General features: G+C 37.1%; 1 pseudogene; it reads right to left on the reverse strand.

Annotated features, from left to right (window-relative positions):
- Positions 1-6,147: 6,147 nt before the first annotated feature.
- Positions 6,148-16,857, reverse strand: LOC121331283 (annotated as a pseudogene).
- Positions 16,858-17,076: the final 219 nt, after the last annotated feature.

A 17,076-nucleotide genomic window follows, 5' to 3' on the forward strand; every position in this document is an offset into this window, starting at 1 on the left:
AGGTTCAGGTCATGTCTAGTATGCTCAATAAAACAGATGCAAGTGGATACACTTTGAACACACCATACTGTTCAGCCTGGATCAAAGAATAATGACAAATGTTATATTTAAAAAGACACACAATCAGTTTGTGATCTGAATTCATCAAAAAACAGGTTAATTCTCATTACCATATTATATTTTTCACTATATTGAAAATTATATTATCGTTCACGGCAACTTGTTGGAAACGCCAATTGAATAAATTAAAAAATGACCTTCAACTGATAAACTTTGGCTTACTGATGTATTGCAGTATAACAAAATGCATGCTTAACACCACTTGGTCAAAACCAACATTTTCAAGACCTTGGTCGGAAGGAAACTGAAAGGTTTTATAATATAGTCAAAGGTAGTTAGTGTGGGATTGAGTAGATATGCAGTGGCCTGTGTCTGCTTTTCAGTTTTTGTGTAAAGAGAATAGTAGGAATAGCCTTTCCTTCTGTGAAATGTTTTATAATTCTGAGTTTTCAATATTTCAATAATTTTTGATATGTAAGGCAACCAGTGAAATTAACAGGAAGAGCTGTACTTGTTTTAATCTTGTTTTAAACAGACCTGTTTTTTAAAAGGTTGCATTATGTTCTAGCTGGAATAATGATATGTTAACACACATGAGATGAACTGTAAGAGATGGTGTTCTGCTTAGTTCTTGATAAAAATCCCATCTAACAGTAAATCCAGAACCATACAAACACATGTACCTTTAAGTCTGTTCAACAACTTTGGGGCTCGGCAGCTTCAGAAAGATTTAGGGTTCTGCAAAGTAGAAGACGACTAAGTACTCGACCATTTTTTAATGTGCAAAACAGTATTGTATCAGTACTTGTATATAAGGTAGGTTTTCATAATGGTCTGTGCTAGTGACTATTACCTAACAAAGCTTTGCTAGTGAGATTTGTTGGCCTGAAACTTTGTCTATTTCATGGATTGTGCTCTGTTCACAAAGCTCATGAGTTTTATGTAAAGATATTCCCGTTATTAAACCTGGTCCCCTGTTGTTGCTTACAGATAAATTTCAGTGCTATAGTGCAAATGCAGCACATCTAACATTTGGAATATATCCAAAAGCACAAAGCCCACAATGAGCACTTTCCAGTGGGAGAGTAACCCCTATAGGGAGTACAGCCATTGGCAATGCTCCGGGTTACAGTGGTAATTGGGAAGGTCATATTTCAGCAAGACCAATCTTTCACAATGTCCCAGGGTATACTGTAGATAGTAAGAGATCTGGCGGTGCTCCAGGTTAAAGATACAGCAGTAACTGGGGAAGGACGTATTTTAGCATGGTCTGTCTTTGGCAAAGGTCTAGGGTATAGTTTGTAACAATGCCCAGTCCTTAGAAAAATGGACCAACTACTGTAGTCTTGCCTAGTAAAGGGGTATTTAATAATGAGGGACTAAATCCCCCAGTTGTGTGAAGATATTGGAGATGCTCCAAGTGCTGACCAAGCTGATCACTCATTAAAGTCTTCCTGATGCTGCTCTGTTACTGCATAAACACACACTGTCCAGATGCTGCAGGTCACATGCAGCTGACATGGCTAATGTTCAGTAAAGCGTAATGTGAGACAGCAGCAGCTAAACAGTGATTTGAGAGTTTCAATTGTGATTGCAGATGGGGAGGAGAAACCTGTATTATATATTTTTAATTAAATTGCTTAAATACATTGTAGGCCCCAGAGCCAAATCAAATCATACAATATTTATGTTTTTATCTATCTGACAATGAAGATAATAATAATAATAATAATTTGTCATTTAGCAGACCCTTTCATCCAAAGCAACTTACAGAGACCAAGGGGGGGTTGCCACCCCACTGGAAAGAGGTAATTTATTCATGAATGTATTTGTATATTACTCTGTTGCATGACAGACTATATGCAAACAAAATCAGCACCCTTTGTTCAACAACCCCAGCAATCAGTTTTTGTTAAAACATTATTTAAGCAAATTTTGTTAAAAAGTCCAGTGTCAGTAGAATAGGGTAGCAACAAATAAAATGGTCATAAACTTACAAGCACGAGAGACAGCCATGCAATGTAAATCCCAGCACTGGCACAGTTATGCTTGCTGTTTTAAGGATCTGATGCATGTCCTTAAACTCTAGGAAAGAGTAATGGCACTCAGGAAAGTCAGAAAATGGTTTGCAGTAGGTGTAAAGAATGATTTCTAAAGAAGTCTGCTGCAATGACTCCATAGAAGCCAGCTTCTGCCAAATGGTAGGCAACACCTAAAAGGTAAGTGGTTTCATTTCAGGCCAAGAAGGCTGTGTGTTTTGCCCAGATACAGTACAAGACCCAGATAGATTGTGTTACCCAGCCAGCTATCTGTGCATGTACTGGTTTCTGTAAATTCAAACTGTGGCCAGACTAAACCCCCAAGTCACAACACAGTCAATCTAACTGATAGACACCATTGATACGCTATCACTGTTTAAAAAAGGCTTTATGTTCAGTTATCTTCTTGCTTCCTCACAATTCAAACAATTGCAACAGAAGGCAAGCGCCTTGCCGCTTGCCCCTTGCACCATATGTGGCATATTGGTATTGAGATAAAATTATAGCGATCTGTCCCACGTTAATCCGTTCACATGCAGGTTCAGCTGGTTTGTATAAACAGTGAGCCTGGTTAATAAGAATGACATTTTTAAATAAATAATCTTCATAAAGTAAAATTAGGGTCTCCAGGGGCAATGAGTCCCTGTGAATTGTTCACTGTTACCATGAAGATAAAGTGAGGTTTCCCCCACAATGACATTTCTATTAATTAATAATGTATTCATTGGGTGAGGACTGATGGCTGGAATTTATCTTGCAGATATGCAATGTTCGTCACAGTCAGGCTAGTTGATGGGTGCCAGGGACTGTAAGTTTAGTTGCTACCTGGGGATAAAGTTTCAGGTTCTCTAAGGTAATTTCTCTCTCATTGAACATAACGTATTTGCCTGGTGTATATTTAGTCTGGGTTAAATTTACCTTTTGATACAACTCTGAATATTTAATGGGTGTTTTTTATAGGAAAAGTGTGAGGCAACATACTGGGGCATTTTTTTAAAATGATTTCGTCCGGTTTTTATTTTGTTTTTCACAACCAGACCAGAAGAAATGTTTTTGCTTCCCCAGTGGTTAACGAAGGAAAAGACACTTCCTCTGCTTCAGAGGCAGTGGAAAGACCACTACAGCTCTACAGCACGTGCAACCAAGCATAGCTTTTAGATCAGAATTTACATATTAATGGGTTGAGAACCCTTGAAATAACAAGCAAGATAAAAACAACTTATTTTTGTTTGAATATTTTCTCAGCAATGCCTGACCTGTTTTTTATGAAAGCATTTGTCCATTAGAACTGTACTATTATAACAATGAACAAAGCACCTAGATGTGTTCATTAGAAAAGATACAGCATTTATGTTGGAAAAAAACAACTGACATGTATCAGTCTTATTTTCATTGTTGAAATTGCTATTATTTTGCAATTCGTGTCAAAGACAGCCCCAGTGTCATTTGATTACAGCTTAGATAAGAGGTAACAGACGGTCCTGAATGTTGGATTGTCAATAATTAACATCTCATTAGCACACTGTTTAAATATGGTTTCCTAGACAACTACATAACCAGTAGCATAGACATGGCTCTGACTTTGCAGACTAGCAGATTCATTTCATGTGATCTAATTGAAGCAGAATAATAAAAAAAAGGTCATCATGCATTTGCATTTCATTGTATACTGCGTGTTTGTTTGTTTTTTTCTTCATAAGGATTTTATTACAAGGGCAGAATGTTTTCTATATAAAAATACATTTTAAAGAAAAAAACAGACAAAGCAAGCTTTATAACAAGGAGCCAAACTGCTGGACACATGAGAAGAAGGGTATTGCGCACTGATCACTTACCACCAACATTTTCTTTTTTTATATCACGTGAGCATGTCTTTTGTCAAATGAACCTCGATGAAAATATTATCAAGCTCTTTGCAAATTCTCAAGTGGATTTTTTAACCAGCGATTACTATTGGTAGTATATTTGTCAGAAATACAGAAATTAAAATAGGTTTATAAATAGCTGATTTACTTTTAAGCCTCCAAAGTGACCTTGGGTTACTTTTAAAGAATAAAAGTAGAACTAGGCAGAGCTAATATAGTCAAGTACCTTTTTCAGTAAAACGGAGGGTTGCTTAACATTTGATATGCGTGAGATTGGAACCAGCTTATCTAAGGTGCCATTGAAATATTAACCAATACTTGTACATACTGTAGACAATTATGGACACAACCTACATTTGATACTGTACAATTGAACAGGACTGTGCTATTCAATTCAAGCGTCTGGCAAACTGTGGATTACAGGACAGTATTTACACTGTACAATAACCATCAAAAAGATTCAAATGAAAAGTCAACAACACAAGATAAGTTTATGTTCAGTACTGCAAGTGAGCTCTACTGGTGTATGACAGCAAGGGCTACACTGACACATTGCTGACTGTTCATTTGTGAATTTTATACTGGCAGTACATTAAGTAACAACTTTGTTCATGCAACCTTGAATGCAGGTTATCCTGTATAAGATAAAGTGCCCCAGACTCCTTTCATGTACCAGTGTATTAAATATTGTGCCAGCAAAAACATTTGGTTTGTTTGTTAAAAAGTGCCCAAGTTATTATGTCTCTTGGTAAGCTTTATTTCAGGGATTACAGAATTGGATAAAAAGCGACTGCTGCATCAGTTAAATAACATTTGTCTGAAACACAGACCAGTGAAATAATATGGCTTTGCGGCAATCAGATTTTCCCTTTCTTTAAAGATAAAATTCATAGATATCGTCCTCCAAGGATAGAAATTACAAGGTCAATACAATGAGAAAGTTCTGAGGGCACAATGATCTAATCCAGAACTGCTTCTCCTGTTAAACAAATGGTAAGTTTCCCCAAGACATACCATTCAACAGCTACATTTATGTAACAAATGTCCACTAATAGTCAAATTTAGGCGAGCTTTTATAAAGTGAAATAAATAGCAAAGTTCTGAAGCAAAAACTCAACGTGTGACTAGAACACCAAGAACTTGAAAGGCATTAAAGATTAACCTTATTTACTCCCATGTAAAGAGACACTTTAAAAAAGAGTCGAACATAATTAACACACAAAAACAGAGCCACAACATTTTCTGCAGTACCTTTTACTATTTTATTCAGCACATGATCATGATAATGTAGGTGTAGCTAAAGGGTTAGTACTGTAGTACTAAAACCAAAAATGGACAAATGTTTCCATGAGGTCTTTGTTAAAGACTAGACACTGAAAAATGTCACATCCAAATGATGATGGTGAACTAGCACTTGGTAACATACCTGCTTGTAACCAATTTGTGTTAATGATATTTCAATATTCAGTTATATGAAATACGTGAAAAGTGAGTGCTGTGCTAAAGTACACAATGTTAAAGAGCAGGAAGCAGAAATCAAGATTACATTTTGCAGATTGCTGAATGGCTATTTACTGGAAACTACACTAGTGTAAGAATACTGTACTTGAATGGTTTTCTCTAACTCATAAGTTATACTGTAGCCTGTCAAAACTGTGTAATACCGCACATTTATTAGCAAGAGCGTTTGGTCTGTGATCCTCCCTGCAATGCAGGAAATCACACTTTAGTGTTGTACATACAAGACAGTTTAGGAACCAGGTTCCACACTTAATACAGTCCTTCTCTGTGTCTGTGAAAGAATGATTTGTCTTCAGAGCCAAAACTTGTGTATTCTGCATACATGACATAAGAATGCATCAATTTCTGTACCACAGAGGTACTCCTCCACTTCTATTCAATTGTTAGTCTGCAAGACCATGAAAAGTACATAAAGAAGGCTTATGTAGGCTGAATGTTCCACATCCAAGCAGCTTTTTCAGCCAAAATAACAGCTATAAACTTTTTTTTTTTTTAATTCAACAGACAATACTAAATTGGATAAATTAAGAAGTTATATTTAAAGATATTTACATTATTACTTTCCTTGTATTCAGGGAAAATAATAAATGTAAAAAAATAAGTAAAAACGTCCTAATAACTACATGAAAATAGCAAATTAGAAGCACTTGTTTTGTGGATTTCATGACAGCTTTACTGTTGGATAATGATAAATAGATATAAAAAATGTATTGGTCCAGGTGCAGTTTTTGTTGTCTTGTGTCAGCAAATATTAAAACTTCTGATAGTGGCTCTTTGTGACAAATCATGAGTTCCTGGTTTCACTCTGGAAGCGCTCCTGAGAACAGACCTGGAAAACAGGAAAAATACATTTTTAAATAAGTAAATCGATCATGTCATACACAGTATAATGATGGATCACTGCATCGTTGACAGTTTAAAAAGAAAAAACACACTTCTGTGGGAAACGTTTCTCCATGTGTTTTGGTACTGTCCCTGTGCATTTGAATTACTGTCATTGAAGCTTGGTTTGGCTGTTGTATTTTGATTAGGAATGAAATGCCCCATCTCAAAGTGTTATCCAATATAAATATGTGCAGATCGAGCTATTAAAATTTCTCACTTTTTAAAAGTTGAAACGCATAAAGGGAATCAATCGCATCATAAAAAATATAAAATAAAATTAAAAAATTAAAAAATCGGGGTATCCAGGATATCAAGGGTAAATAAAACATATATAAAAAAGGGAATAATCTTGTATTTGGGGATGTTTTAAATATCTTACATGGACAGCCAGAAAACATAGTGAATGGAGGGACAACCGTGGCAGGAGGCAGGACTGTGTTGTCAAGAATCTTACAACAATCTTTAAGAACACACCGCCGCCCCTGAAACAAATCACACAAAGTGTTGAAGGTACAGGAGGCACAAATCATTAAGTAAATGTTTTGAAAATAGTTCTCTCTCTTTAAAATCACCCGCTAATTGGATTCTAATTTAATTAGTATCTGCAGAACTTTGAGTGGTGTAATTTTCCCCCTTATTAGTTAAGCGGCATCTTTGAAGTCCTCTTTTAATTAAGAAAGAAATTCTTATTTTGCAAAGACTTTCAAAGGAGTAGGTGAGCCACCATACATAATCATGAGATTATATAAATTATATAGCACAGCTGTAGTATGTATATTTAAAAAGTGTGACAGAATACGCTACTGACAGGTGTCTTCACACATCTGTAGAGCTTTCTCAATAAAGTAAAGACTGTTAGAACCAAGTTTGCTATGATTTTATTAGTGGTTGTGTATGTATACAGTGTATGTACATACCTCCTTCACTAAAGAGTGATCTTGCCAAATTTCACACTATAACCCATTGCTGGAGATACGCATATTCAATGGGGGATAACGAACAAATTATCCACATTACATCCAAGTAGTTCAGCATGTCATGCACATGTATGCATGAAAATGTAATGTTCTGATGTGTGATGAAGATTACTTCAGGACACAAAGTTCTATACTGTACTCATATTCAGAATATTCATGGCCCTGACAACCCCCTAGGACATAGAGCTCCTATTCATTGCTGCACTAGTAGTTCCAGCTGTAACCTCTTATGAAAACCTCTTGAAAAGCTTTCACCCATGGAGATCCTGACATCAGAACCATATTTCTCGACCACTCAAGACTGCCGATTTTAAAAGAAATAAAGGCGGCCGCTTTTGTTTTAGTTAATACTGCTTAGAAACAAACAGTAATGCTAATAGAACTCCATCTGACAAACCTGTGTGCAAATGCTAGCTGAAACAGAGCAAGAACCCTGTTATCAGAGGCGATCATCACAGGCAGGAGGGTGGGATAAACTGCACGGGATTAAAGGGTTAATGATACCAACATTATTTAATGCTTACTGAAAGACCACAGCATTCAAGGGGGTGCTTATTATTTAGCTATGATCACATAAAAAACAAACTAAGTGCTTAAAATCGAGCTTTTAGGAGAGATGTTTACTGCACAAACATAAGTAATTAGGAACAGCATTTACAAATTCAGCTCCTGCCCTGTCCATCCCTCCAAAAAGACCACTGAAGAGCCCCAATTAGTTCCTTTTAAAAAATATTTATGTTTGAAGCTTCCTAGTAACCTTCCAATTTCCGTTCAGCCATGAGCGAAATGTTTAGGTGTTGTCATTACGTGAACATTGTAGCTTTAATCAGCGTCACAAAACTAGTGTCTTTTTGCACGTCTCCCTTCACGTATTCGATTTTATTTTCACACTTCAATTCCATGTTAACATCTTTATTTCACATAATTAAAACCAAAATTAAGACATAATTGAATTATGGTGTATTCAATTGTAAAATTAAACCAAAAAAAGATTGAGAATTACATTTAAAGTTTGTATCCCATTCCACAAGCTGCAAGCCACAGATTTTTATTTTTATATATATATATATATATATATATATATATATATATATATATATATATATATATATATATATATATATATATATATTGTTTTTAAAGAAGAACCAGTGCATTGACTGCAAACCCCTGATCTTGACAATGAGATACTGTTCAGATTCATACTTACAATAACACAGTTCTTCCCTATGTGAACATAAGACCCTATCTGTGCAGCATTCACAATGCAGTCTTCTTCAATGAACACTTGATCCCCAATGTGGACAGGGAAGAAAGCAACTCTGCAAGGCAACACAAAACCAATGTTATAAAAAACTCTTAACTGTTAGTGTTACCCATTCTTGACCAGGCCACTACAATAAATGAAAAACAGTTTTTGTGGTTTCTGAACCTGGTTAAATAAAATTGATCGATTTATATAATGTTATTAATGATCATTCACCATACCACTCTACTCCCTCTTTCTACAGAAACAAATATAGTTCCTCCATCAGTCTGGATAAACTACCTTAAATCTCAATTAGGCCACTTCTCCTTTTTAACAAAAAAAAAAAAAAAAAAAAAACATGCTGGAACAAGGTGGTTCTGTGCCAAATCCCAACAGAGACAGAAATATTTGCAACAAAACAAACTGAATGAAACGTGTGGTACGAGGAAAACGCTGTTTAGATACTCAAGGTCATGTTCTCTCAAGAGCCTTTTACACTGCTATGCTGGCTGTATACACTGGAACTGAATACATTTTTAATATTGTGCAAGTTGCAGATCTTGGCTCCACTGGCATTTGCACTCTTTCAGGGTTCTTGAGAGGGCAGTTGGCTGAGGCCAGTTAGTCTGATTGTGCTTTTTACAACAAGAGCTCTCATGCCCGATAAGTTTCCCATGCTGGTTTTATTAATTAGACCTTAATTGTGTTCAGTTCTTAAAACAGTTGCAGAGTTCAAGCTACTTATAAAATGTTATAGCTAACTATAATCTAATCTAAATCTGCAACTGTTTAAGAGCTGAAAACAAATAAAAAGCTCTAATTAAGCAAATTCTCACTTCAATTAAGGGTCTACTTAAGTAATTGAGTGCTCGGTTGGATTGAAAACCAGCAGCCACATGGGGTCCCCAGGACCGAGTTTGAGAAGCCTTGATCTAGAGGGTTTAATTTAATAGCATTATTCGATTGGCTAAAGTTTTGCCTTGCAACATTTAGACCTTATCCGAGTGCAACTGCTCTATAAATAGAATTAAATATTCAAAAGAATGTCCAACACTGGTTGTCCATACAAAGTGCACATGAATCCCTGCACCAAACGGAACTGAGGCTGCCATAGAAATGGTCTGAATTAATTAACATAGACATACTTTGAACAACACTGGCAAGTGAGCCAAAAATATTAACCATTTTTGTTATGCAGTCTTAAGTTAAAAAATGCATGCACAAATATCATTGACAGCCCAAAAAGAAGAACCTCTATCTGTATTATAGGGTCCACAATACCTGGTTCTGTATATAAAATAACTCCTACTGCAGATTGTTCATTTTATGGACCCTTATGCTAAAAGGTTAAGGAGTACTCTTAGCATAAAGATTGTCCTTGGAACCTAGGCCTTTGGTTTTAAAAGTAACCTTTTATTTCTAATGATTATTAAATGCATATGATTAATAAAATTATTATGAAAGGTTCTACATTAATGGTGAGGCAATACCAACAGTGTTCGAGAAGCCAGTGAAAAGTCTTAGGAGATGGTACAACAGGGTTCTAAAAGCGCTTTACCGGGCAAACTGAAACTGTTGTGCTTTCAGTTTGGTCTACTGCCAAGACTGCTGTGGCCACTGACTGTGCACGAGGTTTCCTTGACAACAGTTGAGCAGCTGGAAGCTTTAATCAGTTCATATGTCAGGACATGGTTGGGAGTCCCATGCTGCCTCAGCAGAGTGGGACTTTATGGTAAAGGAATACTGCAGCTACCAGTCTCTGCTCTAACCGAGGTGTTTAAGTGCGCCAAAGTTTGACTAGAAATTACATTAGTAGATTCACGCGACAAATGCGTAAGGGAGGCAGCACCTGTGTTGAAAACTGGAAGAAAATGGCCGGCAAAGAAAGCTGTGGCAGATGCTAAGGCTACCCTTCAAACTGGTGATATTATGGGGCAAGTTCAGCATGGAAGAGGGGGTTTTGGTCTCAGTTCAGCTCCTCCTACATGGCACAAGGCAACCCCAGCTCAACGGAGGAAGCTGGTAGTCAACGGAGGTACAAAAGCAGGAGAGGATGAGGTATATAAAGGCCCTTTCCCAGGCCAAGCAGGGAGAATGGATGAGATGGGAGAGTGTGGAACAACGCAAGATCAGCTGGCAAGACCTATGGAGCAGGATCAGTTTCCTCATCAGATCAACATATGATGTTCTCCCATTACCACAGAACCAAAACCTCTGAGTGGGTGAGGATCCCCCATGTCCTTTGTGTTCATCACCTGCAACATTAAGGCACATTTTGACAGGATGTAAGGTGAGTCTTAACCAAGGACGGTTTACTTGGCGCCATGACCAGGTGCTGCGATGTTTGGCCTTAGCATTGGAAGACAAGCGTAACCTCACCAATAAGTTGCCACCAGTTCCATCAAAACATTACACACAAAAAACAATATTCCTCCATCCAGGAGAGCAACCAGCAAGAAAACATGTTAAAACCAAGCCGCGCCCAGGGCAACTGGAAGCTGCTAGAGACTGGAAAATGCTGGTAGATGTTGGTCAATGGCTTGTTTTTCCATCTGAGACTGCCACCACTAACCATCAACCAGACATTGTCTTGAGGTCTGGATCAGCACACCTTGTTCATCTGGTAGACTTAACAGTGCCATGGGAGGATGGTGTGGATGAGGTGTATGAGAGGAAGAAACTTTGGTATGCTCAACTAGCTGCTGAAGTGGAACAGCAAGGATGGAGAGTCCGGGTTTACCCAGTGGAGGTGGGTTGTCGAGGATTTGTGCCATATTCAACAACCCGGTTTCTCAGAGATGTTGGGTTCACTGGCCAAGAGTTGCGTCGCACTGTGAAGAAATTATCTGAAGCAGCAGAAAGGAGCAGCAACTGGTTGTAGTTGAGACAGAAAGATTCTGGCTGGGGATCTCAAGCACAATAGAAAGAAAGCAATGCTGATGTACAGGTAAGTAAGCTGGGCTGAGATGAGTGGGGGACGGAGGGGGGTTATGCTGGGACACCAGAATCACTGCTGAGCCCCCTTGAGGTGATGTGGAAACACGAAACACTGAGGACAGAAGGTGCCCACTTGAAGATCCCAGAGATGTACCCTACTTAGCTCAATCCAGACGGTTGTCAAGCTGATGCGCTGGGGAGACCACACTGTGGTTGATCCCCGGAGCCAGTATCGCAGCCTTTGTGTGTGCTGACACGCTGGGGAGGCAAAATACACCGATCCCTGATGCCAGCATTACACTTCAACACCAGGCAGAAGGATATCTACATCATCAGATGGAAAGAAACGCAAATGGATGGAGATGCAGATGGATCACACTAGTTTACTGTAAAGCTACGTCTTCGTTGGTACTCATCTTGGCGAGAGCCGAGTTCAAATCAGCATGAAGTTTTAACATCTACTCTCATGTAATGGAAATCATTCTAATTTTGTGCATCTATTTTTGCATTGCAGAAAAAAATGCAGAGGCTAAGAACATGGAATACCATTTCATAACAGGTCTGTAATTCTTAAGTGGTCAACATTTTTTTACATTTTACAAAAAGAAAAAGAAAAAAATAGCGTCAGGATCTGCCTGGGAAATCAAATAACTAGGATTATGGAACGGAGTTGTGGACTTTGTAATTATGTCAGTCATCTCTGTGTTGTCTACAAAATATCCAACACAGTAAAATCAATGTCTGCGTGTGTAACTGACCAGTCCTATTATTTTAAAATAGAATGATTTTGGGCTTGCGCAGCAGTGTTGCTTAATGTTTAGAACAAAATGTGAGCTTGAGATCTGGCAGGAATCCAGGTAGGTACTACTCCAAATCTGAACGGTGAAGGAGGCTGTGGCTTGTAACCAGGAGGTCCCCGGTTCAAATCCCAGCTCAGCCACGTACTCATTGTATGACCCTCACCAACTCACTTAACCTCCTTGTACTCCATCTTTCGGGTGAGATGTTGTAGTGAGTGACTCTACAACTGATGCATAGTTCATACACGCTAGTCTCCTATCTTGTAAAGCGCTTTGTGATGGTGATCCACTACGAAAGGCACTATATAAAAAATAAAGATTATTATTATTAATATTCTATTAGACGCTGCTTCCCTTAACTCAATATAGTCTGGAAATTTAATTAAGGAAACTGAGCATTTGCTTACAACCTTGAGCCTTTTTTTTTTTTAATCCAATATTATTTAGATCATGATTTAAATTGCCATTAGTATACGTAATCCAACTACAGTGCCTTTCTCTGAAACATTTGTTTGGTTAAACATTTATGACAACACTATTACAGATATATAAAATGAATCATACACGTTCTTTCCCAGAACCATTTAACAAAAATGTACCGGTATTTTTGTATGCTGTAATTCTGTACCATATTTAAAAAGCACCAAATGCCTCGTTGACTTCTTTGTTAAAAAGCAAAGGTGCGTGGTGACCTTATCCAATTCTTCAGCTGTGACCTGCTCTGCCATTAGCAATGACATGATCCAGATGAGGAAAGGCAAGGCAGGCAAAAACAGCAATGCATAGGCAAACGAAGTAGGTTGTCTGCATTTTCATAAAACTCTCATAAACATACATATATACAGGTAGCAGTATTTTGGAACAGCTCCGGGAACATGACCACAGTATTCTAGGTGGTTCATGCTCAAACTGAGTAACCCAAAGAAACAACTTTTTCAGCAGATGTATATTTCCGTTGTATCTACAAGAATTCTTGCATGGGTGGCGAAAGCTTAATGGGAAGCAACATATTTTTTAAATATTTTATTTAGATTCAACAGGTAATGTTCAGTGTTTTGAGAATTTTGAGGGTTTTTTTTTCTTAACATTCATCTGTGTTTCTGATGTAAGTAATCTGATATGTGCAGCTGGTGGAGGTAATTCTGGAGAAAGCTATGATCATAACCTCTCTCTAGTAAATTGGATATGCAGTTCTAGATGTATTTCATAGATAACTCCCAAAGACCTTAAAAAGACACCTTGAGAGGAAAACACCCCATGGTCACAGTCCAGTAACAGATAACTCAAATAATGCTTGTTCTGGCTAATTTCCTTTGGCGTCTTCAAGTTTCTCAAATCATTTAAAACTGTAGCAACACATCCATTACAAAACAAAAGCTAAATCTCTACTAAATTCAGCCTTAATGTTTTTTTTGTTTGTTGTTGTTATATCCTAATAAAAACATATTTGTTACACACATAACCTAATAAAACATATGATATAAAGCAAACAAACATCCAGCATTTAGCTGGTCTAAGTTCTTGCCTCCAATAAATATGCCTCCTTGTTTAATGTAACAGTAGCTTTAGTGCTGATCCTGGCTTGGTGTAATGACGAGGACAGCTTGCTCTGGATTTATTAACTATAGATTTGGCCTTAGGTTCCTTCTGTGGGAGCCTTACAGCTGTGCAATGATTGCACTAAAAGGCTGAGCCACTTAAAGAGTAATGCAGAAATAGGATAGTCTGTCATTTAACACATAATCGTTTTATCAGACCAAACACAGTGTAGTCACTTTCAGTGACAATTTATTCAATTATGGATGGGGCCATATTGTATATATGACTAAATACAATCTTCAATTTATGGATTTTGTGGCAAGAAAGTACACTGAATTTATCAACTATGACCATTTGTAGAAATCTGCTGCCCTCTAGTGAATAATGGTAGTTACTGTCACACACATCTGAAATCTGATGTAATCCCCCCCCCACCACACACAGAAGAAACCAACAAATTAAATGAATAAACATTATTTTAGAATTTAATTTGTCATAGTAATTTCCTTGCTTTACTTGGATTAATTGAGTCTTTGTTTGATACAGTATCTATGTAATTTAACATATTCATACTAAAACATTAGCCTCTGCTATCTTTACAGACCTCAAGTGATAATAAGGGTATATGTACATCTGTAAAAACGCCCATTATATTATTTAGGGATTTTGTGTCAATGTGCATGGATCATAGATTTATACTGAAAATCTGAATATGATAAATAGGCTAGGAATTGACATTTCAGTTTTACAGCCTTCTTAATAAATTTTCACTTTTTTTTTTTTAACCCTCACAATGCTAATTACCCTTTGCTGAATTTCTTGAACAGTGGTCTTATATGATTTGCTCAGAGTCACACACAAGGAGTCAGTGGAGCAAGCTGGGATTTGAAGCGGGAACCTCCTGGTATCAAGTTCATTTCTTTAACCACTGGACCTCCTAGCCAGCCAACGAAATAACAAAGAACCACGTCTGTGTGAAGGTTTCACTTCCACAAGGAACATTTCTGTTTTAGCCATATTTTTGTTGATGGAGAAACACCAGGAGCCAGATTGCAGCAGGGATGAAGAAACATTTGCTCTAATCAACATTTGGGCCGATGGTTCAATCCAGAGAAGCTTGAATGGAAGCGTTGGTGACAAGCTGCTTCTGGGGCACTGATTCACACATTGTGTACTTGTGTCTGTCTCCCAGGTCAACCCAAAGGCGGTGTGAAATTGTGTACCCGACCTGCATGGCAGAGAGTCCTGACCTGGGAAGGTTCCAACCCGGGTAGAGCATGCCAGTGTGAAAGGTTAGAAGAGTCCAGTAAAAAAGTAGAAAGCCCAGTCTGCAAAGAAATGTATTATTTTTTCAGGACAGTAGTTCAGAAATGTTAATAACACTTACAAGTGGTTTTCTTTCAGGTTAACTTGAATATGCTTCAATTGCTGTTATCCCCTTATTTCCTAATTTTTACCACAACACCACAAACAATATTTTTAAAGTTGCTCATAAACTGAAAGATATTAAATTGGGTAATTAAGTGTTAAACTTTTGAGATATTAATATTGTTGCTTAATTACCGCGAGGCACCATGACGATACAATAAACAGTCTTACAAAATTCAGGCAGTAAAACGTTTTTTATTTTAATGATGTATTTTATATTGGAGCTCAGACAGAATAATATACAGAAAAACAACTAGAGAGAGTAAATACTACTTGACTTTGGAACACAGCGCAGTCCACTTACACATTTCCAAAAAAGAAAAACAAATAAAAACATTTTAAAAATCCACCTACCCTGTTTTCTGGCAGGGCAGACAAGCTCCGCACAATATTATTAAAATGAGGTGAGGCCAAATCCACTGAAATAACCCTGGCAACCTGTACAATATTTGCAAATTATTTGCAGATTTAGGCATTCGAAAGTTGGTAGCTTTATCCATACATGCAACACAGTGATTCAGATTTTATACGTTACACATGGTAACGAGATTTCTAAGTTTTGTTTATATTAAGCGGAGTAAAATATGCTATTAAATTGAACAAAAACAGTCCGATGCATTAGCGATGGAAGCAGCTGTCTGGATTCAGCGCAGGGAGCTGTGTCCTTACAGGATCGAATCATTTTCCAGCTTCTTTGATTACATGATGTTAAATAAAATACCTAAATTATGTTCATATATTTTATTGTTATTATGTCTCAATTCTAAAATTCTAGGTGATGCAAAACGTTTGGCTATAGCGGCAGGCTGCTGGTTGACAAAATCAGAATCAATAAATTGTTATTATCAAGTTAAACTGTTTTGCTTCTTTCTGTGGTCAGTACTGGCTTTATATATTAATCCTGCAGTTTGGCCTTGAAGTGTCCTCCGTGCCCTCATCAAATGTATTGAACTGAAGGCCATTTTTGTAGCCAATTTCGAGTCTTGCAAGTCTTCAGGAGAATCCCCTAATTTTAGAAAAAAAAAGTATACAAGTGTGCTTTTTTTATATTTGGAGGCTGAAATAAGAGAAAATTCCTTACTTTTCCATTTAGCACAGTATTTTGGCTTCCAGAGTACCGACTGTCTGCTTACTTTATTACCAGATGCCTGAAAAAAGGAATCTGCCATCAATGGATATGAATGCACAAGTTACATAACATATTTGTGTAAATAAATGTCACACGAGCACATTACCAATAGACTGTATTATATTACTGTAATAATATGGGCTGTTCTTTTCATCATTGATCACGCTGATGTCAACAGCATAAACTAATATTAAGTACACATACTGCATAAGTAAAATAAATTATTATTATTATTATTATTATTATTATTATTAGTGAAGCATACAAAGTACAGGGCGTTATCTGTTTTGTTAAATCCTATCATATTTACATTCTGGTAGGCTAATAAAGCTTCAACATTTCCGTATCTTTTCTTGCGAACACAAAAAAGACAGCTATACCGTTTCTATGTACTCGGCTTTGTCATAGAGAATTTCGCACAGCTCCATGACGTTTTTAAATAAAATAAACACTTGTTCCAATTAATATAATTACAAATGCACTCCTTTAATCAGTGAGTTTCTGCAGCTTTCGTTCGCTTACAGGAAGTAAGCAATCTCTACGCAGTCAGTTTTGGCTAGGAGAGTGAAGATTATTCTACACAGATTCTGTACAAAATCTGACCCATTTAACCTTCTTCTAAGAATTGTCTCCGTGAACGCACCTGT

This window comes from Polyodon spathula, chromosome 18 (assembly GCF_017654505.1).
Source record: "Polyodon spathula isolate WHYD16114869_AA chromosome 18, ASM1765450v1, whole genome shotgun sequence".
NCBI classification, from domain to species: domain Eukaryota; kingdom Metazoa; phylum Chordata; class Actinopteri; order Acipenseriformes; family Polyodontidae; genus Polyodon; species Polyodon spathula.